The sequence below is a fragment of the Pogona vitticeps genome, chromosome 1, assembly GCF_051106095.1.
Source record: "Pogona vitticeps strain Pit_001003342236 chromosome 1, PviZW2.1, whole genome shotgun sequence".
Lineage (NCBI taxonomy): Eukaryota > Metazoa > Chordata > Lepidosauria > Squamata > Agamidae > Pogona > Pogona vitticeps.
This window is the reverse complement of record NC_135783.1, coordinates 158,939,499-158,963,370: the sequence shown is the minus strand read 5'-3', so window position 1 is coordinate 158,963,370 and position 23,872 is coordinate 158,939,499. Positions and strand designations below refer to the sequence as shown.

General features: G+C 43.9%; 1 protein-coding gene across 2 annotated transcripts in view; it reads right to left on the bottom strand.

The window, feature by feature from the left end:
- SERTAD2 (SERTA domain containing 2) overlaps positions 1–23,872 on the bottom strand; it is a 170,207-nt gene that overhangs the window by 23,741 nt on the left and 122,594 nt on the right. Inside the window, exon 1 of one of the 2 annotated variants that reach the window (XM_020803362.3) lies at positions 17,650–18,048. The exons of the other annotated variant lie outside the window; for it this stretch is intronic. The gene's annotated coding sequence lies outside the window, so the exon portion shown is untranslated. Of the gene's footprint in view, positions 1–17,649; positions 18,049–23,872 lie in introns of those variants that run through there. 2 annotated transcript variants of the gene reach the window in all.

Genomic DNA, 23,872 nt, shown 5'->3' with positions numbered 1-23,872 from the left:
TACTATAGGTGGGTGGCTGAGACAGTGAAAGAGGAATTTAAGGCCACTTAACTGAGGCTAAGGCTACACTGGCAATTTGATTCACAGTCTATATTGTGACTGAATTTGCAGTCAGTGCTCACATAGGGGCAACACACCGGTTTTGGAGTTCTGTGTTCATCCTGATGTAATGTCATTCACATGTCAGCTCACAATCCCTATCCTTTCCTTCCTTCCTCTGGTCCCACTTCTGACGATCCTTTTACAGTTCACTCTCAAGGTGCCTAGTTTTGAAAGAGTTGTACAGTGTTCCAGAACAGTTAGCAGTGTTCCAAAGTGCTTCTTAATGTGTTCAGAAATACCACACACCAAAGGAATGTCTTTTATTTCGTCAGGAGTACTTCTGTTTTGTTTATAATTTTTTTAAAAAAATGTGTTTTTTTCCTGATCTGGAGGTGATCTAATGCTATACGTACTAGTACTGTGTATCAACTCTAGTGGCTAAAATCCTGTTGCCATGAATTTACACCATCATCCAGCAAGTAGTATTATTAACTTAATTACACGAAAAGCTTCCTATCTCCCACCCCTGCCCCTTTCTTTACAGGTTCCAAAACTCCCTTGGGATGCCTTTCATATCAGCTTTCTGTCATGTGGAGAAAAAGAGAGGAGCCTCGGATATTTAAAAATCACCACTGGATTGCCACCGACAAGCCTGATTCGGAGGAAGAACTGCTGGCAACAAATGTCCGATACTCTAGACCAGTGGTGTCGAACTGTGGCCCTCCAGATGTTCTTGGCCTTCAACTCCCAGAAATCCTGGCCAGCAGAGGTGGTGGTGAAAGCTTCTGGAGTTGAAGTCCAAGAACATGTGGAGGGCCACAGTTCGACACCACTGCTCTAGACTCTCCTCACATACACACAACTGTTTTGAGGCTCCCAAAGGCTTCCCAAGAGCAAAAAGGATACCTAGGGAGCTTCACCACCTGAAAGGAGAGAGTGGGAGTTTTAAAATTTAATTAAATCAAAGATATTCATTGCAGGGTGATGAAATCATTCAGCCTATGCAGCATAAATTTATGCAAACAGGATTTTGGCCACTAACAGACAATGTCACAACTTTTCACTTATTTTTACAGTTATTGAGTTCGGCCTCTTTAAATGGTGGAGATGGAATATGAGAGGTTCAAGCACTGGCTCTTGCTGCTGCCTTGTGCTTAACTGTGGACAGTAAGAGGAAAAGAAGGCATTTGGGAGAAGCGAGTACCCTGTGCCACTGGCCTGGGGCTTGTAGCAGGCAGATTTTTTCAAAAGGTCACTATAAAGCCATTATCTATTTATTTCTGAGAACAGTAAAATGCCACTTTTTAAATACAAAGAAACAAACACGCAGCAACAAAAGTAATTCACTTCTTAGGAGCTTTTCTGAAGAACTTTCCAAGTTCTGAGCCCAGTGCTGCTGAATTTACATGACTGAAAGAATGTTTTAAAAACTGTCACCTCACTGTCCCAATCGAGTCTGGCATATGGCTACTTTCAGAAGGAAAGAGAGAGAGCAGGGAGATCCTTTCATGGATCACCACTGCCCTTAGTCCCTATGCTTCATTGGTTCACTACAAACCACAGTTAAGAACAGTTTGCTCCAAAACCTCTCTCAAGCACAATATAGTATATGATTGATTGGATTTATTGATTGAGTGGATCGATCGATCAATTGATTATCTATCTATCTATCTATCTATCTATCTATCTATCTATCTATCTATCTATCTATCTATCTATCTATCTATCTATCTATCTATCTATCTATCTATCTATCTATCTATCTATCTATCTATCTATCTGTCTGTCTGTCTGTCTGTCTGTCTGTCTGTCTGTCTGTCTATCTATCTATCTATCTATCTATCTATCTGTGTGTGCATGTGCTGCAATGATTTGTGGATCATCCACATAATTTTTTGCATTGTGAAGTATGCTTGAATAATAAAAATAAGTGTTTCTTACTAAAGACGGCAAGAAGAGAACATTCTATTAGCCTGGAAGTGGCAGCCTTGAATTCGCACATAGAAGCAGATACAGAACATCTGACACAAAAACTTGCTGAGACAGCTTTAAGTGATGCCAGACAAACGGACCACTGAGGGATTTTTTTCAATGCTAGAGCTCTCTACATTGTTTGAAAGCAAGCTTGATTAGGTAAAATTTTGAAAACTCTTACAGAAAATTTTAGTTAGAAGTGGACTGTCCAAGTTTACAATTTGGTTCCAGAAAAATACAAGCATTTGGTTCTTATGTCATATTGGTTCCCACGGTAAACACCATGGATCAGGATGGGATGTTAGTTCTTTCTGACGGGTCACTCAGTTGTGCCATCTCTTGGGGTGGGCAGATGGGCGAAACACATTCGTTTGTCTGTGACTCCTCCCATCCTTACGCCTGGGGAGCAACATAGCAGCTGATGGAAACAAGATCAAGAGAGCTGACATTGCCTGGCCATCTAAAACAATACTAAACAGATATATACAGTATATATAAAATTCAATGTAGTGGTTACATGTTGGGTCAGAACCCAGGAGGCCTGGGTTCAAATCCTCACCAAGTTATGAAACTCACCAGGTGTCCCTGAGCCAGTTACATTCTCTCCACCTGACCTACTTTACAGAGTTATTGTTAGGATAAAATGGAAAGGAGGAGAATGTACCATCGAGACAATTCTGATTTACGATGACACTTTTCAGGGTTTTCCAAGTAGACAATACTCAGAAGTTCTTTACCATTCCCTTCTTCTAAGGGTGCCCTAACACTGTGCAGATTGCCCAAGAGAATGCAGGCTGGCTCTACTTGGCAGGAGGCACAGTGGGGAACTGAACTCCCAACCTCTGGCTTCGCAGCCAGATATTTAGACCACAAAACAAACAAAGGAATTTGTTGTTTTTTAGTCGTTAAGTCGTGCCTGACTCTTTGTGACCCCATGCCAGGCCCTCCTGTCTTCCACTGCCTCCTGGAGTTGGGTCAAATTCATGTTGGTCGCTTTTGGTGACACTGTCCATCCATCTTGTCTTCTGTCGTCCCCTTCTCCTCTTGCCTTCACAAAATAAACGAACAGTCCCTCAATATAGATACCTAGGTAACGAAACAGAACTTTTAATTACAAACCATTCCTGACCCCACACACAGATGCATGAAGGTAAGCACAACAAATTCTGGTCAGCCAAGACAGCGTCTCCCACTCTCCAAAGAGGAGACAGCTGGCACAACAACACAAACTCAATCCACCCCTTTACTTTTTTCCTTCGTTTTGTAACAGAAGATCCAAAGCTGTACTTCTCTGAACTCAGTCCAAGAACTTAAACGATGTGTCAGAACTATCATTCCTTGTTTGTGCTAGTCCACCAGTGTCTTCAGATTCCAAATATGAAACAACAGGGCATGACACTTTCAAAGGTATAGCTGCAACCTACAATTTAATTTTAACTACAAGCAATTAAGTGAATTCTGGCTTATGGGGACCCAGTCCAGAGTATTAACAAAGTGTACCAGTATTCAGAAATGGTTCACCATTCCCTTTTTCTGGGGGTGTCCTGGGGTTGTGCAACTTGCCCACAGTGACACCGGTTGGCTCTTTTCCCTGGAGGCACAGTGAGGAATCAAACTCCCAACCTTTGGCTCTGCAGCACAGTATGAAACACACCAAGCCCTACTTATATAAAACCCGCTCCTCTGGCTTTCTGTTCAATTTCTACAGTTCCATGCCCTGATCACTCCCCACAGTAGCCTCTAGTCCCTGAAACAGTGAACCTATTGGTCTTTTGCCCGGAAGTGATCTTGAAGGCTCAGACCCATCCCTTTGTGTAGAGGACATTCCTCTTTCTTTGCCTGAATCTTTGTTGTGCTAAATGAGAGACATACATGCCCACCACACCTGGGGGACTCTCAGACCTTTTTGTGTTTAATGCAAAGGTCTACAAAAACACTCTGTAAGTGCATTCCACTGAGCACCCAATCAATGAACATGGCTGTCCCTCTGGAAGTTGTTCCCTAAAGTCCTTAATTTTTTTCCCACTATATAATTGGTTCTGCTTCTTCAGCTGCTGGTGCCAGATCGGCCAGCTTCACTTTATCTTGTTTCTCTTCTTCCTGCCAATGATAAACAACCTCTGTAAAGACTTTTCTAATGCTCGCACTCCTTGCTAGTCCGTCCATCCCTTATTTTCTCCTCCCACTGTTTCCTCAAGCCTGCTCTTCCAAATACTCTGATCTAATTTCTTTATCTCAGTCCAGCGCCCCTTTCCTTTGCCCAAACTAGGTCTCTCATGTCTTCTTGTCTCCCAAGTCCCTTGTCAGTCAATCTATCTATCTGGGCAACCATCACCTCCACTCCCTACAGCCAACCCATTTTAGTTCTAAGGCATATGACCTCTCATTTCACTACAAGGATGTCATCTTTTAATTCCACAGCATTGCTTTCCTTCTTCCATCAAATCAGATCAAGCCAGGAGAGCTGGAAACTCTATGGCCACCATCCCATTGGATCCACCAGAACATGTTAGCTCACATTGTGCTCCCTGAGTTGGAAGAAGCACAATCTATGAAAGTTGAAACATGTTTAGGAGACCTGTTACAGAAGCACTCTGCTTCTCCTAAAGATGCCACAATACTATTTTTTTCCTTTTCCTTTGGTTTTGTTTTGTCTTAGCTAACAGGTTTCTGGAGAACCATGCCGGAAGAAGGTCTGCCAGCAGAGCAATAGACTGACATGCAAGGATCTGCAGGACAGATGAATTCGGCTAAGAATCTAAGTGGACATGGATAAAAGAATAAATAGTGGGAGAACATTCTGTTCAGGAATTATGCTTGAATCCATGTAGGAACAAATAGGTGGTGTGGACAGGACCACACATGTAAGCTTTGCCCCCCCCACCCGCCCCCAAAGAAGTTTCTCAGGCATATGTGCAATTAATACAAAGGTTTGCAAAAGACTGATAAATGCTTTCAGCTGTATCGTGCTTACAATGCTCCTATGAGTGTGAGGTCTGCCTTAAATGAACACTGTTATGCCTACTCAGCTGAATGAACTTACTGTCTCCTTCTGTAGACCTCTGCATTACACACATAAAAGTCTGGGCATACTGTATAAGGTACGTATAGAACCTATGTATCACCATCTCCCCATCACCCATTTAGTTCAACAAAGATTTGGGTCTTGAACAGGTTACAGAATCTAGAGAAAGAAAGAGGAAAATCCTGAACAGGAATTGGTGGGATAGCGATGTTTGGAAAACTGCAACGAAACACGGAATGTTACTTATAGAATGCATATCAATCCTGTTACGGTACTAACAATATTTTTTTTTCTTTCAGAAGACTTCTTTGCTATTATTTGTTACAATGTTTTTAGAAAGTGATTTTTTTCTGTCCATCTTGCTGAATTTCTCATCTTTCATTTACCCTTTTCTCTTATTTAAAGGGACTGATAAAAGATTGCAAACACTTTTAAGACTTCAATTCAAAAGACTTATTTAAAACTTTTTTGAGAGTAAATTGAAATAATATTTTTTACACAAACTTCCCCCATTCCACTCATTAGTTCCTTCTGAAATACAACTTAATCAATCCTTGATTTCTAAAAGCAATTCATTGCCACAATTGAGTTACCTTTAACCCATTATGTCCATGATTCAGGTTAAAAGGACCAAGGACACTGGGGTGAGAGGACTGGGTTTCACGTGTTAATTTTTAATGAACCAGACAACCTTTGGCTATTGGCTTCTCCTTTTGTTATATAGCCAACAGTGTTGAGCCCTGACTTGAAAAACCTAGGCTACATACCCACAAGAGCTACAGGTAAAGCAGTGATGTGTGGGGAAGTTGGGCTTGTATGGGACTCCATTTTCTATCCACAAAAACTGTCTCCTCTCTCACCAACAGCCCTAAAGAACCATAAAGAGGCTGACTGGAGAATACTATCACTATTGTTCAATTCAACTATCCTACAGTATAACTTATTTGAAAACCTCTTCACATTGAATCTACCAGTTAAGGACCTGCTTGACAGAAGTACTCTTCTCCACCCTGATTATCTGTTGAGTAAACTGTAGCTGAGAAGGGATTACTACATTATGCAGGGGTAGTGGTGGTGATTTTGAGAATGAAAGCTGGAATAGAAAGTTTCCTGAACAGCCCTCAGAAGAAGAAAAGGTTCTAGGGCACAATCCCCTGCTAAGCAATATGCAAATTCTATAATCAAATTCCACACTAGAGGCAGCAAAAGATTCATTTTGCCCTCCTCCTTTCTCTGCATTTTTAAAAAAGATGTGAATTAACTTGTAGTTTTACCTTTGATTAAGGAGAGAAGGAAGCAGAAGAAAGTAGAAAACTGTGTCACAAGAATGCATGACATACTACATTCAAAACAGAAACAAGAGGGTAATTGCCTATATTTAATAATAAAAATAACACTAAAACCAAGGAATATATTCTGTCCCAAGGACTCTGCCACAAATTTGCTGATTCTGAAGAAAGAAATTTAAGAAGATCAGCTTCCAAAACAGAGGTAGAGAACATAATGTGGCCTTACGTTTTCATCACAGATGGAGAAAAATTATTCCCTTTTTGGGGTGACTAAGGGTGTGGTTATACTAATGAAATAATCAGGTGTTGGATTTTTTTAAAGATTTGGTTTAAAGTCACATAGGAATCACGTGGTTTTTAGATCAGTGTGTGCATCCTCTTGGGAAAACCTTTAATCTGTTTTCAAACTGTGTTGCATATTGGTAGAAGGGTATACACATACTTTTAGATTCATTGCATTTGAGGCTTTGTCCTGTGAGTGCTCGCCCTCAAAGCCACAAGCCACAACTGTTGTGGTGTTGTTTTCTATAAATGTCTTGCAATCTGGCATAGTGCCAGTACAAAATGACATATACAGTGGTGCCTCAACTTACAAGCATCACATTTTGAGTTACGAACAGCTCCGGCCGCAAAATTTTGCTTTGACTTGTGACCGGAACTTCGACTTATGACAGGGAAAAAAGGAGGGGAAGGTGGGGAAAGCGGGAAATTTGAAGTGTTTTCAGTTACCGTATTTTTTGCACCATAAGACGCACTTTTATCCCCTCCAAAAGGGGGGTAGAAAGTCTGTGCGTCTTATGGTGCGAAGGTGGTGACTTCGCCCCCACTGGCCCCATGGGGGGGGAGCATCGCAAGGGTCCGAGGGAGCCTTCCAGGGCCCTTGCGATGCTCCCCCACCCCCCCACGGGGCCAGCGCAGGCGAAATCGCCAGCTTCCTGGTGGGGGGAACATTGCAAGGGTCCTGGAAGCTCACTCAGACCCTTGCGACGCTCCTCCCACCGGCAAAATCGCCAGTTTCTGGGAGTGTTTTGAGGCTTCCCAAGCCTCAAAACACTCCCAGAACCTGGCGATTTTACCCCCCCTGGCCCCGTGGAGGGGTGGGAGGGAGCGTGGCAAGGGTCCAAGGGAGCCTCCCAGGACCCTTGCCAGGCTGCCCCCACCTCCCCACGGGACCAGCCCTGGCGAAATCGCCAGGTTCTGGGAGTGTTTGGAGGCTTGGGGAGCCTCCAAACACTCCCAGAAGCTGGCAATTTTACCCCCCCGGCCCCGTGGGGGGGTGGGGGTAGCATGGCAAGGGTCCAAGGGAGCCTCCCAGGACCCTTGCCAGGCTCCCCCCCCCCCACGGGGCCAGCCCTGGCGAAATCGCCAGCTCCCAGGACCTTTTGAGAGGCTGGAAAGCTTCTCAAAAGGTCCTGGAAGGTCGCTATTTCGCCCATGCTGGCCCCGTGGGGGGGTAGTGTGGCAAGGGTCTGGAAGGCCCCCTCGGACCCTTGCCATGCTACCCCCACCCCCCCACGGGTCCAGGGGGGGCAAAATCGCCACCTTCTGGGGCTCTTTTGAAGCTTCCCAAGCCTTAAAAGAGCCCAGAAGGTGGCGATTTTGCCCCCTCTGACCCTCGGGGGGGCAGGGTGAGTCTCTAAAGGGTCCTGGAACACACTCTAGGACCCTTTGGAGGCTCACCCTGCCCCCCCACCAGGCTAGAGGGGGCGAAATTGCCACCTTCTGGGGCTCTTCTGAAGCTTTCCAAACCTCAAAAGAGCCCCAGAAGGTGGTGATTTTGCCCCCTCTGGCCTTCAGGGGTTCTGGGTGAGCCTCCAAAGGGTCCTAGGTTGTGTTCCATAAGACAGACCTCTCCATAAGGTTCACCAATTTTTAGGAGAAGAAAACAGATTTTTTTCCTGTTTTCTTCTCCTAAAAATTTGGTGCGTCTTATGGAGAGGTGCGTCTTATGGAGCGAAAAATACGGTAACTGTTGGTCAGCGAAGAGGCTGCTTCTCTGTACCTCATCGCCCCAACGGTTAGAGAGTGTGAGTTCAGAGAGAGACTTCAGACTGCCTGGTACTGTACTGTATTTCTTTTTTGGCTTTTTTGATTTTTGACTTTCTTTTTTAAAACAGAGAGACTGCCTGTTCTGGGTGAGTACACTGTATTTACTGTACATGGTTTTTGCAGTGTGAGTTTGGGCTAGGTGGGGGAGGTTATGTTTCTGTGCTCTGATCGGTCTTGCAGTGTGAAAATTAGACTGTAATATTAAATTAAAATTAAATGTGAAAATCAGACTGTAATTTTAAAATGTAAAATTAGACTGAGAGGTCTGTTTGCTGGAATAATGGCTGCTGGATTTATTTATTTATTTTTGCATTCTGTGGCTCCGAGGGTTTGTGTACTGTGACCTCTGTTTTGTTTTAAAATGTGTTTGGTTTTAAAAGGTGTTTTAGACTCCAAACTCTCTCTCCCTCCCCCCCCCCAATTGTCTCCTTTCTCTCTCTCTCTCTCCTCTCTTTTTGTGCTTAACAGATATGCAGAAAGATGCTTTGATGAAGGGAGTAGTAAGTAGAATACGTATATAATTTTGGAACAAGAGGAAAAAGAATGGGGAACAGAGGGTTCGAAATTAATTTGGGAAAATGATTTAAAGACAGAAATTAAAACAGAGGATTGGCTAAAAATGTGGAGGATGAGAGTTTTAAGGTCAATGTTGATAAGAATAAAGGAAAATTTCTTCAAAATCTGTTTAAGATGGTATTTGACTCCTGTAAAATTGAATATAATAAATTTAGCATACCCCACAGCTTGTTGGAAATGTGATGAAGAAATGGGTACGTACTGTCATATGGGATTGCAAACTGGTTAAGAAATTTTGAAAACTGATTTTAAGGAAATATGTGATATATCTGGTAAAGATGTTGAATTTAATGCTAAAACTGCTTTATTGTCAAGTTTTGATAACATAGATTTTGATTATTACTCAAAGGAACTGATTGCCAACTTTATGACAAATACTAGAATATTAATAGCTAGGTTTTGGAAAGACAAAAATGATATTAAATTAGAAGATTGGTATGGTGAAGTATGGGACATCACATTAAATGATAAATTGACTATTGAACTCAAGATGAAAAGATGGGAAATAAGTTCCAATATTTTATGCTATTTGGAGTAGATTTGTTGAATTTGTATTAGTGAAAGGAAAGGGGAAAGCCTCTAAACAACAATCTATACAATTCTGGAAAGGAAGTTTGTCATAAAAATATTGTTCAATGGGGTCCCGTGGGTATGGGATGCATGGTAGAATTTAGTGTATTATAAGCACTATTATTTGTATTTTAAAAAAGAAAAAGAAATCTGTTTCACAAGTGATTTAAAATAAAATAAATGGCCCTCACAGTCAAGTAAAATACCACACTTTCCAACCAAAAAACATGATTCCCAGGCAAAAAAAAAAAATCTGCGCTTCCATGTGTGTCATATAATCATTTTTCTTAAATAGATTCAAACATGCTAAACCTGATTCAAAGAGATGTTTTAAATGTGTAACCACGCTTTAAGATACTGAAAAAGCTCCCTGATCACTAAACTGTGTGGCAAGCCAGTTTTCTGACCTACACAGTAGCAAAAGTTCAAAACATCAGCCTCATCCTGATAAGAATGTAAATTCTGAGTATTGCTAACGAAGACTTCTCTGGGGCAGGAAGCTGAGGGGATAGCCCTGTTTGTCTGTTTTAAGCAACAACAAAAACAACAAAAAGTCTTGGAGACCTTTAAAAATTAATGTATTTTATTTGGCATAAATTTTTGTGGACCGTTTGTTGCCTATGCATTTGAATAAGTGAGCTACTATTCACAGAAACTTATGATACATACAACATGCTATTTGTACAAAATGCCACAAGATTCTTTGTTGTTTTAACAAAGGTTATTAGTGAAGAAGGAAGGCATGAATCGTCCTGTATTGTGCATGTTTTCATCTAATTAATGAAGCCAGGCTATAAAACATTAAACGGATCATGCTGCTTCGGACAGAAGTTAAGAATATGACCGCTATTAAAGGCAGGCAACTAAAAATAATTAGAAAAACCCAACAGATAGAGAATTCTGTCTTGTGGGGCTTTAAAAGAATTATAGATAGCATTTTCTCTTTAACAGCCCCTCTTCAAGACCACAACATACCCCTAAACCTTTTTCTGGGGGAGCAAAATAAAAACATGACAGTGTTACTGTACTGACAAATTTGGATTTAAGAATGTTTGCTTCACAGCTACCCACACTTTATTAAGACAAACCTGCCCTAAGGCATTTAAAAACTAGTCAAACCTGCTGATTGAGTAGCTGTACAGTATCCTTAAAAGTAAGCTTTTCACCTCCCCACTTCATCTCAACATATCCACATTGTTTAATTGCCATCATGGCCACTTCTTACTATTTTGTTATTCACTTTATAGAATCTTATACAAGAGAAAATAAAATAATTCTAAATTTAATGTACCAACTGCTGCCACCACCACCAACAAAATCATCACATTGCTTTTCAAAGCTAATGGAACTTTTCAACATGGTTTTGTTGCACTGCACAGATATAACACTTTACTTCAGATGAAGCAGTGTCTTCAGACTATACTGAAAAATCAGGGCCAGTCCTAGGCACTTTGCTGCCTGAGGTATATACGACAAGACTGCATCTCCTCATCATACCATTTTCAGAAGCCATCTGGGCTGGCACCACTTTAACTAAGGTGATGGGTTGGGGTGTCCCTCTGCAACACGCCAAGGCAGAAAGTTAATTTAGGAGGCCCTGGAAAAGTTGTGCAGCACAGATTATACAGTCCTCGAACAGAGAAAACACAGGAAGTCCAGGAAGAGCAGTGGGGTCAACTCTGATCAAAAACCTTAACCACGGCAAGAAAAGGGACACAAGATATTGTGACAGTGCTCTTGCAGCAGTTAAGACAGAAATCAATTACTTCAAAAAGTGCTGGATTTTGTGGGGGCATCTTTAATGTTGTTGATTTTGTTCAGAACAGTGGTATTTAGTTCCATTCTACTAATGCAAAGCATAGTATTTTACTATATGTTCTTTATCCATCCTTCAACCTAAAAGTTGAAACTGGAACTCTTTTAAATTCAAATTCAGCTACTGTTGATATCCTATGATGCAGCTCTAAATCCTGTGTACAGGGGAACATAAATTCTGAAAGGCCATATACAGTGGACCCTTGACTTACAGACGGCTTGACTTACAGACTTTTTGAGTTACAGACTTCTCTGGCCACAAAATTTAGGTCTGACTTGCAGACTGAGATTTGACTTACAGACCAGAAAAAAACCAAAATGGAACAAAAACGCCCTGTTACGGGATTAATCGGTTTTCAATGCACTGTAGGTCAATGGAGACTTGACTTACAGACTTTTTGACTTGAGAACCGCCTTCCAATACAGATTAAGTTCTCAAGTCAAGACCCCACTGTAGAAGACTGCATTGCAAATTAATTAATCTGCATGGCATTAATTCAACAGGCATGGCTCTAAGCATACCATGGCTACTGTCTCTTCTCATTTCCCATAAACCAACCTTACTTAAAATGAAATTGAAGTAATATGACAATTCCTTCTTCATTTCATGGCAATACAGAACATGAACAGTTTTCCACACACATCTGAGCAAGTGATTGCCAGGCACAGTAACGTATAAGCTACACTCTGAAGCTAGGTAGTGTTGGCTGCTGTTGCCGAGGCCCTCCCTGTCTCACCCAGAAACATGAACAGAAGTAACCTCTATCCTAATTGGTTCCATATTTCAGCATTAAGGACTTGGGTCTTTATTTAGCATCAACAGACAAAACCGTAGGTGCACAGGACCCATCAGTGCACACCTTAGTTTCCCAGCACGGATTTCAAATGTCAGATTGGAAAAGGTAAGGACGGCTTTGCATCATGTATCTCCTAGCTGAACTTTAGAAGAATCATGCTGGCCCACCCCACAGAAAAAAAAACAACCCTATTAAATCCCAGGTTTTGAAAGGCTGTCCCCCACGAAAACTTTCTGGCATTTATAGTTATTTTGAATTTCAACAAAATTCTCCAGCACCTGCCTAACACTGCACTTCTCATGCCTTCACTGTGACCCAATAAAGGCTGAAGCATAAGATCTGAAAAGCCAGTCCTTGCCATATGTTTCTTGTATAGTAAAGTGGCAAATGGTTTCCTTTGTCACCCACACCCAGATTTTTCTTTCTTTCTAATGTATAGGAATATGTGTGGCAAAAAAAAGGGGAAACCTTACATCATTATGTGCTGAAAATGGATCTCACTGTTTAACAGATGACTCCTTTGTCACATGGTCAGCAATAACAGCTGAACTCACCAAACGACCATCCAGAATTTCAGTCACATGATTCAGCTAGCCATGAGTTTTCAGGAGGAATGAAGACACTAGCTTCTAAACCTTCAGCAAAAGATATGCCACATTTAGAATACTGTAGCATAAAAGATTCAAGATACACATCTTGCAGTGTCCTGTGCTTATTCAACTACCTGCCCAATATTGAAATGTTCCACCACTACCATCCGTGTCTGAAATGAGATTAATTATCTATCTTGGCCTGTTTCACATGCTCACCAGACAAAGCAGCTTTCGCTGGGCAGGATCGCTACCTTTACATACTGACAGGCTCCTCATTCCTTTAGGAGTCCCGGATTGAACAAAAATGTGTTAAGGGTCTCTTCCAACTGGAAAGGTCACCTGCTCCACTAAACAGAATGGAGAATGATGAACCAGCCAAACCTCTGCCTTCCTCAACATTTAGAAGAGCTTATAACAGGGGCTGGTGGGATGTGTCTACTGAAGAAAGAGTCCTTAAGGGTGGAGGAACATGATTCATCCATTTAAAATCACAAAAGAGGAATCCTGCTCATGATCTGGTCCTACTTTCATCCCTAGGTAAACAGGATTTTTTAAAGTATTGTTTCAAAATTCTGTAAAGCCCGTTTGTCCTTAAGTAACAGTAGGGCAAAGCAACACTCCACAGATAGGAAGTCTTTGTCAACTCACTTCCAAATTTCTCCAGTATTCATTCATTCATTCATTTGCACAGTTTTTAAAGTTGCTTTCGTGGACTACAATTCCCCAAATGTCCCAAAACAGCTTGGTTTTGCTTATCTGCTACATTTGTATCCTGCTTTTCCTCCAATTAGATCAAAGCAATGTACTGTCTGCCTGTAGCCATGCTGCAATACTTGAAAAGCATGTTGTGAGCCAATGAGAGAATAAACAGCACAAACTGTTTAGGCTGTAACCGAATGAACATTTGTAAGGCTGTATATCGACAATGTCCAACCCAAGGTTTGACATGTGCAAGTGTGCCATCAAACTGTCAACGTTTGCATGGAATGGATCCAGTGGGCCAACTGTTGAGTCAACACACCACAAAGCCACCGTGTACCCACACTCTGTATGTGCTCCTTCCTTGGCCCCTGTACTCCAAAAGAGAGAGGTTATGCACAAGCCCTGTCCACACAAATAAGGACAGAACATGGCCCCATAGAGTGCCACCCCCTTTTACTTCACTGTGCACTTCCACTGAAGTGTCAAAGTAAAGTTTTCTTCTGGATGATCAGCCTCACAATTAGGGGAGAAGCATGCTGATTTTAAGAGAAGGCGGATTGGGAGTGCCGGGGCCCTGGTCCTACTTCCAGGCTGCAGCCATTTAAACTGGACCTTGTACTCTCCCTCCCTCCCTTTCCTTTAGTGCTTTAAATGATCTTTGGACTCTGTAATCAGAGCCTGCTGTTTCTGGCACAGTTTCTCTTCTTTTCTCTCTCTCTCTCTTTCCCCACCCCTCCTTTTTTGGCCAAGAAGCTGCTGCAACTGGAGCTGTCTCCATTTGTGTTATCTTTTCAGACAGAAACTGTATTTCCAAAGGAGGCATTGAAGAGTCCTTATAAGTGGGTCATAGGAAGACTGTCTACATTTTAAAAACAATATAACCTCACTTCTAATACAGCGAGTATAAATGAAAAAAAAAAACCCCACAACATCTCAGCTATTAAATATCACTTGCAGTGTATAAGCCCAACTACTTCAGAACTGTGCAAAATATAAAACTGATGTTCTGTACTGTTTTTCACACCAATGATTCATACCAAGGGTGAAGAAAGCACAGTAGTTGTTAGCAAAGTAGTTCAACTGGCTGTTACATAAGATGTACCGGAGGTGAAACTATAAACTTCTTTTGTACCAGTAATCTTGATTTTGGAGGTAGACTAGTTTTGATACACATATCAACAAAAACTACTATCTTTAAAATAATAATAGAGAGTTTCAGTATGTATATCTGGCTGATCATTTAAGTTAAAAACATACGTATTTCTGTAAATTTTTCATCATGACACATTACTGTATTAATTCAAGTTTGGGCAGCCAACTTTAAGAACAATAAAAACCTCCTACTTCTACAGTCCAATCCTTTGCATGTTTATTCAGGTTGAAGTAAACTATTGCTTTCAGTTAGACTTGCTCCCAAGTAGACGTTTATCAGACTGGATCTTAACAACACCTTCTTATTAATCTTATGATGAGATTTGCCCCCCAAATTCCTATCTAAATTAGAACAAGTTTCCCCATCTCTTTTAATCAACGTCAAAGAAGCACGAACACCATGTACACATAAGTATATAAAGTGTATAAAGTTTTCTTAAAACACAAGAATCAGAGAAACACAAATGTATTTTTTAAAGGGTCACTTTTGTTCTCCCAAAGACGCATTGCAATTTTTGTAATTTCACGTTGTTTCAAAATGTTTGTCCTTTCATTTCATTATTCCAATTTAACGTGCGTAAAATCCAACAACAAAAGACTAAACTCCTTCTGCTGTCATGGTAGGCATTACAATACTTGTCCAGACAACTTGTGTACCTGTCTGGCACCACAAACTACTAATCCCTCTTCTATCTCCAACAGACAGTTCTCAGTGAGAAAACTAGTTCTAAAACTTAAAATTACTTTCCTCTGACAGAGTCTAGTCTGCTTTATCAGCCACAAGAGGAAAGAAAATGGGAACACTGATCTCCAGGTATTTTCACAGAGTGCGATTACTTCAGGAAAAAACCATGACAACACTGAGGCACCAAGTCCTCTGTTTCTAATAAATCACTTTGTATATAAAACAGTGCTTTTTTCAAAATCAAAGTATTTTCAATTATATGTATTCGCGAAGTTATTTTCAGTTAACTACAGCTAGCCTCCAACACTGTCCATCCACTGACATGGGTGGTCAAAAAGATCCCCTGACCCCAGTAAAACTTCTTGAGCATGCATGCACACCTGCGCCTGAGGTTGGGGGAGCAAATCTGGCAGACATGTGGGAGTTGTCAGAGAAGAAGTAGTCCTCTTTCTCAAGCACAACTTCCCAGGTGTGAGGTTGGACATAGCCAAACAGAATCACAATTGCCATACCAAACACTTGATGAAGCCAAGACCCACATCTCATGTGCCACATGTGAAGTCCCCCAAGTGCGCCTGAGATTGGGGGCGGGGAATGCTCCCTCCTCTTCTATAGCAGGCAGCAGCAGCAGGAGACAAAGGTGTATGCGTACCCTCATTAACCTTGAAAATTAGTTCTCTGTCACCTCAGTCAAAGAAGAAATTGAAATGGGATTAAACAAACTTCCCTTGGTAGTGGAACCGGGCCTTTATGCCAGACATTTATGACCATGTTAAAGAATGGGAAAGGGTCTTCCTTTGACATGTATGGGCAGTGTTAGGTTGGATTTCCAAAGGGCAACTGGATGGATAATCTTGGTTCAGGATTCTGAATACTGACAACTAAGCCCAGGATGGGGGGTGGGGCAGTAAGAATGCACGGGGAGTGCATTTGCTAGGTGTGCTTACAACCATCTGAAACAGAGCTGAGAAGTACATATTTCATTTCCTACTAACTCTTGGTGGAGTCCCTGCTATAGGTCAGCTGTAACTCTCTTCTGTCAAGAAGCACAATCGTGCACTCTGCAAGACAACACCAAATTAAAGGAACTGCAACAGGCACAGGTCAACTAAGAATGCTCCCCCTCCTCCAAGAGACACACAGTCAAGATAAAAATAAAAAATAAAAATAAATCAGTGTTTCTGTATTATCCATGACTGCAAGAAAAGCCAAGAGACACACATTAGATCTTAGGCTGTGCTATTTTCAAGAAGTTTTGAGTGTACAATTCCACATTACAAAGAGGTCGTTTTTGCAAGCAGTGTAAATTTCAAGAAGCCAAAAACAAAACACATACATATATATTTTACCACCAACCAGTACAGCACCACGCTGAGACACTAAAGCATGGAACAAACCAGTTCTTTAGCAAATTAACTGGAACATGCAAACTCCCGGTCTGGCTGAAGAAATTCCGTTCCACAAGTGAGAGACCCTCCTGCATTCAACTCCCTCCTCAACAGACCACTTTTGCTACCTCCTCACCTCGACCCACGTATTTCGACTTCTTGTGTTGGTTCTCAAAGAGGACCCTCCAAACTCACACTGTTAAGGTTCCCTGACGCCCACACCTTTTCAGATCAGAAAGCAAAATTGCAGGGTACACTTTCCACGACATCTTGGTCTCCAGCACATACTGAAACTTATCAGGCCGAAAAAAAAAGCAAGTTGCACTGCAAACAGGGCTTTGAGAAACTCTTTGCACACCACACCAACACAGGGAAGAGGAGCACACACGAGCGCGCGGGCGCGCGCATACACACACACACAGACACACAGGTCCAATGTATGTATGTCATAAGCGACAGGGGCACACACCTGCTCGAAGGAGCCCCTGATCTGTCTGCCTTTTTGGCTTCGACCGTTCTGTAGGAAGAAAAGTGGCCCGGCCGACCCCCCCCTTTTTTTTCCTGCACATCTCTCGCAGGCGGCGGGGGGGGAAGGTAGTTCTCCAGAGGGTTGGTTAGAAGGGGGGAGCGAATCCTGCAAGGGTGAGGAAGGTCGCCGCTTCCCGAGCCCCCCCCTCTCTCCCCACGCCGTGGGTGCTCTCTCTGCCTTTGGCTCCTGACCAACGGACGGGAGGCGGGGGTGGGGGTGGGTAGCATTTATGAAGCGACAGCCCCAAGGTCTGTCTCGAACACACCTTTCCAACCGCGCACCCCCCCCCCACTCGACACACACACACACCTCACCCTCAGGCGCGCGCTTTGGTGACAGAGGAGCCCATGCCCACCTCCCTGGGCCGCTGCATCGTGACGCTGGCCGGCCAAGGAATCCCCCCCCTCCCCGCCCTTGCCGAGGCCATCTCGTCTCTCCAGCCCGGGCTTCTCGCTGAACTTACCACATGCAGTTCCTCCTGAGAACTAAAGCATCAGGGGCTGCTCCTGCTCCCGCCGCCGCCGCCGCCGCCACTGCTTCTGCACACTCCCTAATCTTCCACCCGCTCCATATGTCGCTCTTCTCGCCCGGGGGAGGGGGCTGTCGGTGGGATGGAGGAGGTGGAATGGGGTGGGGAGGTAAATGCAGCTCCGGGAGGAGGATTTAAGCCTCCTCTCTCCTCTGGCTGCGGCGATCACGAAGCATTATACAATGGAAGAGGAGGAGGAGGAGGAGGAAGGGGGGGAGAGGAGGAAGGGAGGAGGCAGGCAGGCAGGCAGGCGAGCGAGCGAGCAATCGCTGGAAGAGCAGCAGCAGCAGCAGCAGCAGCCTGCGCTTCCAGCACTTGCCAGGCAAAGAGAGTGACGCGAGGAGAGGCTCCTGCGAGCTCCTTGCCCTTTGGCTCACGTTGGAAGCCCCGCCTATGTCCCTAGGCAGGCAGGCAGGCAGGCGGGCGGGCGGGCGGGCGGGCGCTCCGACTCGCTCTCGCTCCTCTTTCCCTTTTGCTGCTGCTGCTGCCGCCGCCGCCGCCGCCGCCGCCCGCTCTCCGCTCGCCCTCCCCGCCCCGCCGAAGGCCTGGGAGGCAAAGCGACACATGCCCCCTCCTCGCTGGGCCAGCCAATGGAAGGCGGAGGCGAGCTCTCCGCTATCACTTACATGTGCCTTTGTCCCAGGAGATCAGCTATGCTAATACAGTACAAATCTGCTGCTCGCTGCTGGAGAAGACAACACACAAACACACACACACAAAGAGAGCGAGCGAGAGGAGGTGCAGGCAGTGTCTAGTGCGGGTGACGGGGGTCACAGTAGAATATGTATCAGTGGGTTTTTTTAAAAAAAACCCACATAATCGATAGGTGATGGAGGCAAGCTCTGGAGACCCTCGTGTCCATTGTGGAAAGCGAAGACGAGGGGCCCGCCTGCCGCCTGCCATGCTCACCCTCCAAGGTGGAAAGCGTGCCTCGACCCCCACCTGCCCATTGGAGACCTGTCACGACTCATCCGCGGGCGTGTAGCTTGAGGAAGTGCACTCTGCACATGCTCACAGGCCCAACGCATATCAACGTGTCCCATGAGGTCAGAGCCGGCCGTGCAAAGCAACGAAGCCAGCCAAGCTTGGTCGCGCTTCCGACCCCAAACAGATGATAGGACTCGGTCCCGGTCTCTGCTGAAGACGACTTCGGACGTTGTGGGACTTCCGCTTCTCGCTGTGCAACCGGGCTGCCGTCGGATGCATTCGTTCGGAAGGACCCCGAGGCCGATCTGACCAGCAAGTGGGGCCAGCTGCCACGCACCCACCCACCCGACTTCTTCCAGGAGGATCGGCCCTGGGCCCGAGATGTTCTCCACTTAAAACAAGCAACCTAACTGAAATCAACTCTTCCAAAGCAGACCACGCCAGTTCTGTGCAGAAAGTCCGGCCGAATAAAAGCGACGGGAAGCACAGAAAAGATGCACACGCGTGTACCTTCGGCACGTTACACGGTGTTCTGCATGTGCCGCCTGAAGTTGTGCAGTTTGGCCAGAACGACAAAAGAAAAAAAAAATGAGAATGCGTAAAGTTGTGCAGTTTGCCCCCCCCCCGTGACCAAAGAGCGATTGCTGGTTCGGCACGCATGCACACGCACACGCTCGCGCGGGCGCGCGCAGAGCGGAGCAAACCACAACTATGATAAGCATGTGAGCTATTCAACAACTTGAAACTGGTCAACAAGTCAAAGTGGAGCAGAAGGACTGCGAGTTCCTGAAAACAGCGGCGAGAGGGGCAGCCGGGAGGAGGCGGAGGCAGGCGGCCCCGGAGGAACAGCTGGGGCCCTCCCGCAAGCAAGCTAGAGCGGCGATCCAGGGAAGTGGGGCGGGGAGGGGGGGGAAGACCCCGCCTGGCTGCTGGGGGAGGGCGCCCCCTCCTTTTCCCCTGGCATGTGCGCCCGGCGGAGGGGGAGGGGAACGCTTGTTTTTGTCGGTCAACTTGAGCTGGACTTTCTTCCTCGCTCCGGCCCCCCTCCGGGAGATCCACGCCTCCCCCCCCCCAGCCCTCGGCCCCGATCGTAGGTGAGCGAGCTGGAAGCTCCCGCCAAAGCCATTGCATAACGACTCTGGGATGCAGCAGCAGCAGCAAGAGAGAGAGAGAAAAAGCAACACCCCCCCCCAGGCACACAGGCGGGCGGCGGTAACTGCTACGAGAAAGCTGGACTGCTTGCTTTCCTTCACGCTCGCCTTCGCGTGGGCCGGGCAGAGGAAGCACAAGCTTTACACCCCCCCCCCTCCCCTTGCGACCGAGAAAGGCGTCCAGCGGGTATTCCCTTCTAGTCAACCCATCTAACCCCCCCCCCCACTCTCAAACGGGCAGCAAAAAAGCTCCCCTCGCACCGAGCCTCCGGTTGGAACATTTTCCTTTGAGGAGATCGGAGGACGATGCAGATATACTCGAGCCACCCCAAACAAAAACCGTTCGCTCCCCCCCAACTCCCGCCCTTTATCAATAAACTCCGCCTATAATCAGAACTAATTAGCATAAACAAGTTATATAGACGCGGACGATCCACGGGAGCTCGTCCGGAGTTGCCGTTCCGTGTCGGCGGCTCTTTCCTCTGCCCGAAGGTGGACGCGGAACTGTAGGAGTTCGTGACCTAAAGTTGAGCCCTTTGGGGGCCTGTTTCGTTATTATACCGTCGCGCAGGAGTTGTGGACACTGCGTGATGCGATTCCTCCCCGCCCCATCTCGGCTACTGATTTTAAAAATACTGTACTATCACAGTTTCGAAAAGAAACTATACCAGCAGGAAGGCTTCGGACGCTGGCACTCTTCTTTCCCTTTGGACGTTTATTGGTTAAGAAACAATCCCGCGCATAGATTTTTTTTCTCTCTCCTCCTTCACAAAACCACACTTTTTATAAAACATTCAGTCACAAAGATGTATTCGATACACCAAAGAAAGTCTGAAGGAAAGCATACGAAATGGCCCAAGTGATGTTAATGTAACTTGATTTTAAAATACTATAATGCAAGTCAATTCACACACCTTAAACTATTGGCTGCAACCCCAAAATAATGTCAAATAATTTTGGACTTTTAATTGTTCACTGGACCAATGGTACATTGGGACAATAAAGCTTTAAGACATACCATAAAGTTGATTATTAGTCATTAGTATCAAGACTGGCTTGGGCATTACACTTCAAATATTCTGTAATGATTTGAAATCAATCAAACTGATGGTCATCTTGCAATTAAACTCCCATTTTCAGAGAAACCACTCAAATGCAAGTAAAGTCTTGTAAGACTTTAGGAAGTGAAGCCTTTTAAATATGGAACTAGGCATTACATAGGATGCAGCTTATACAGTAGATAACATTTTTAGGAGATCAGTATGATCCTAAGCCCACTTACTCCAGAGTGGGTTCTGCCATGTTTAATGGAATGTATTCTTTAGTAAACTAGAATATGTAAAAGTATTATGGCCCTACTATTAATTCTTTCAATTTGTACAACCCACCATGTTACACTTGATGTTCCAGCCCATTAAGTCCTAGTGAATTTAATAGGGATTACTCCAAAGTAGAGGCACATTGGATAAATAGAACCCAAAGGCTTTAGTTCTAAATGTATTTTTATAAGGTAGCTGGATTCTGTTTAAGCTCAGTTGGACTTTTATGTTTAGGGCTGAAAGGCTAACCTCTTAATTATGAAAGAAGCAACCTCCTTCTTTATTTGTAAGTTTTAAAAATTTTCTTTGCCACAGTACAGATTGATATGAAGCCAAACTGAACATTCATAAAATGAATTCCACAAGTACTTTATTTCCAGTGTCTGAGATCAAGATTTACCTCTACATGGAACTAGATAATTCTTTGGAGCAGAAATCTGGATCTTTTGGACACAGATGGCAGATAGCATGGCCGAATTTTAAGCAAAGGCCAAATGAGCTATACATTCCTTTAACTAATGCACATGCAGGTTAAGTCTGCATCACCACATTTAACAGTAAAGCAGCTGCCAGAGATCAGCATGAGAATGTCAGATGTAGCCTAAACTCCCACTCCTGTTCTGTTCCATTCCAAGTAAGTACAAGGCGAGTCTCAGAGAGCAGAACCCAACACTGCATCTCTCTCTCTCTCTTTCACTCTTTCTCTGACACATACAAAAACGTGCCACATTTCAAATACTGTAAATAACAACCACATGTGAAACCTACCCATTTTCCCTTCCTTGAATTTCTAGGTTAACCAAAACAACTCATCCGGGCTCATTCAGCCACCTCTTCAAAGAATCCTGGCCAATAAAAATATTTCAGAGAATCATGCAGCATCCAGAAACTGGTTCCACTGGTGCAACTCTGTATTGTTGGCTCCCGACCTGAAGCTCTGCACCCAAGTAATCTGTAGTAGTTGCAAACAGCTCTTGTCAGTTTATAAAAGGAATAACAGAAGCTCATAGCTCCATCCCGGCAGGAGCTTTTGCAACTGCTCTGACCAATTGCACCAAAGAACAACCAAGAAAGCTATGTAGTCGTCCAGATCCCACATACACTGGAGCTTGCTGGATCATGGCAGCCTGTGCCGGAGCAGTGTTGTTCTTTTGCTTCTAGCTTCCTATATGGAACAGTTCCACAGCTGGTAGCTACTGCAGGACAAATACCCAGATCACAAGAAGGCTGTAGGAACAGAAGAGTAGCTGCAGACAGTAGTTCTCTTGCTGTTCTGTAGCCAGGTAGACAAATGAACGGCATCTCTGCAAGCAAATGAGCCATCTCTCCTCTTTATTATTTTAAATATTTATCTGTTCCAGTATTATTCCACAGCCCTTCCAGAGAGCAAAAGGCAGGGTATATGATTCTCTTTCCTGTTCTGCCTTCACTCCTATAAGTCAAACTGAGAGATCACTCAATAAGTTTCATGGTTGATCAGATACAGTATTTGAACCCAGGACTCTCAAATCCTGCTCTTAACCAGCACACCACATGATTACATCTGAGCAAAGTTGTCCAGTCTTAAGTTGCAACTAGAGTAGGCCCACTGAATCGGTGGAATTTATGGAGGAGTTGGCTCACCAAATCTCCACTAATTCAACGGACCTACTGTACTATGTTGTTGTTGTATAGTCGTTTAGTCGTGTCCGACTCTTCGTGACCCCAAGGACCAGAGCACGCCAGGGCCTCCTGTCTTCCACTGCCTCCTGGAGTTGGGTTAAATTCATGTTGGTCGCTTCAGTGACACTGTCCAACCATCTCATCCTCTGTCGTCCCCTTCTCCTCCTGCCTTCACACTTTCCCAACATCTATAGTTGTGACTAAAGACTGGACTTCAGCTGATGTCTCATTTTTCTACAGTGAAGTCTGCTCTATCCCATCTCTGCACTGGAGTTAATATTTCTGTTTTTTAGACTGTGTGAAAAACTGTAACAAATTGTAGCACTGTATGTATTTTTCAGATATCCACATATTGTATACTGTATTTGTTTTAAAGGCATGCTCATTTTTGTGTACTTTCAGAAAAACAAGCATTTTTCAAGGAATTTCCCCCACAAATAGAGAATTTTGCATGCATAGAACACCTAACACTTTCCCCCCTATGCACTGTTTCAAGTGTACTTTGTGGAAAATTACAGATCTTTTAAGCCCAACTGAGTTCTAATTTATATTTAGTTTCAAATAAGGTAAATTCAGATTGAAGTGCAAATTGAACAAATTTCTCACCCACCCCTTATTAGACTACCTCAATCCTAAAGGTCTAACCTGTGATCCATGATTTACAGTTTATCTGTTTGGCAAATAATAACAGTAATTCGAAATTATAATAATGGAAAAAGTTATCATGATTAATAATTTGCTATGTTAAGTCATTTCTGCACTTACTTGCTAATGCAGGCAAATTTTCAAACCAATGTAGTTTGAAATACTATAGTAGAAAGTAGAAATGTTATCACAAAGCTTCAGACCTATCACAAAGGGCCAAAGAACTTGTTTGAAAACAGCTGGATGCACTGAAAAGACACGCTGAGAAAAGACTCCCATTTGTTCACTTATACCTGTTGCCAACAGTTTGTGTTAAAAACGTGATTGGAAATTCATAAAAAGGAATGTGTGCACTAAACTGTAACTACAAAAGCAGCCAAGAAATGTTAACCAACTCTACCTCTCTTTTCTTCCTGAAGAGTCAAACACCGAACTGTGTAGAAATATAGTCTG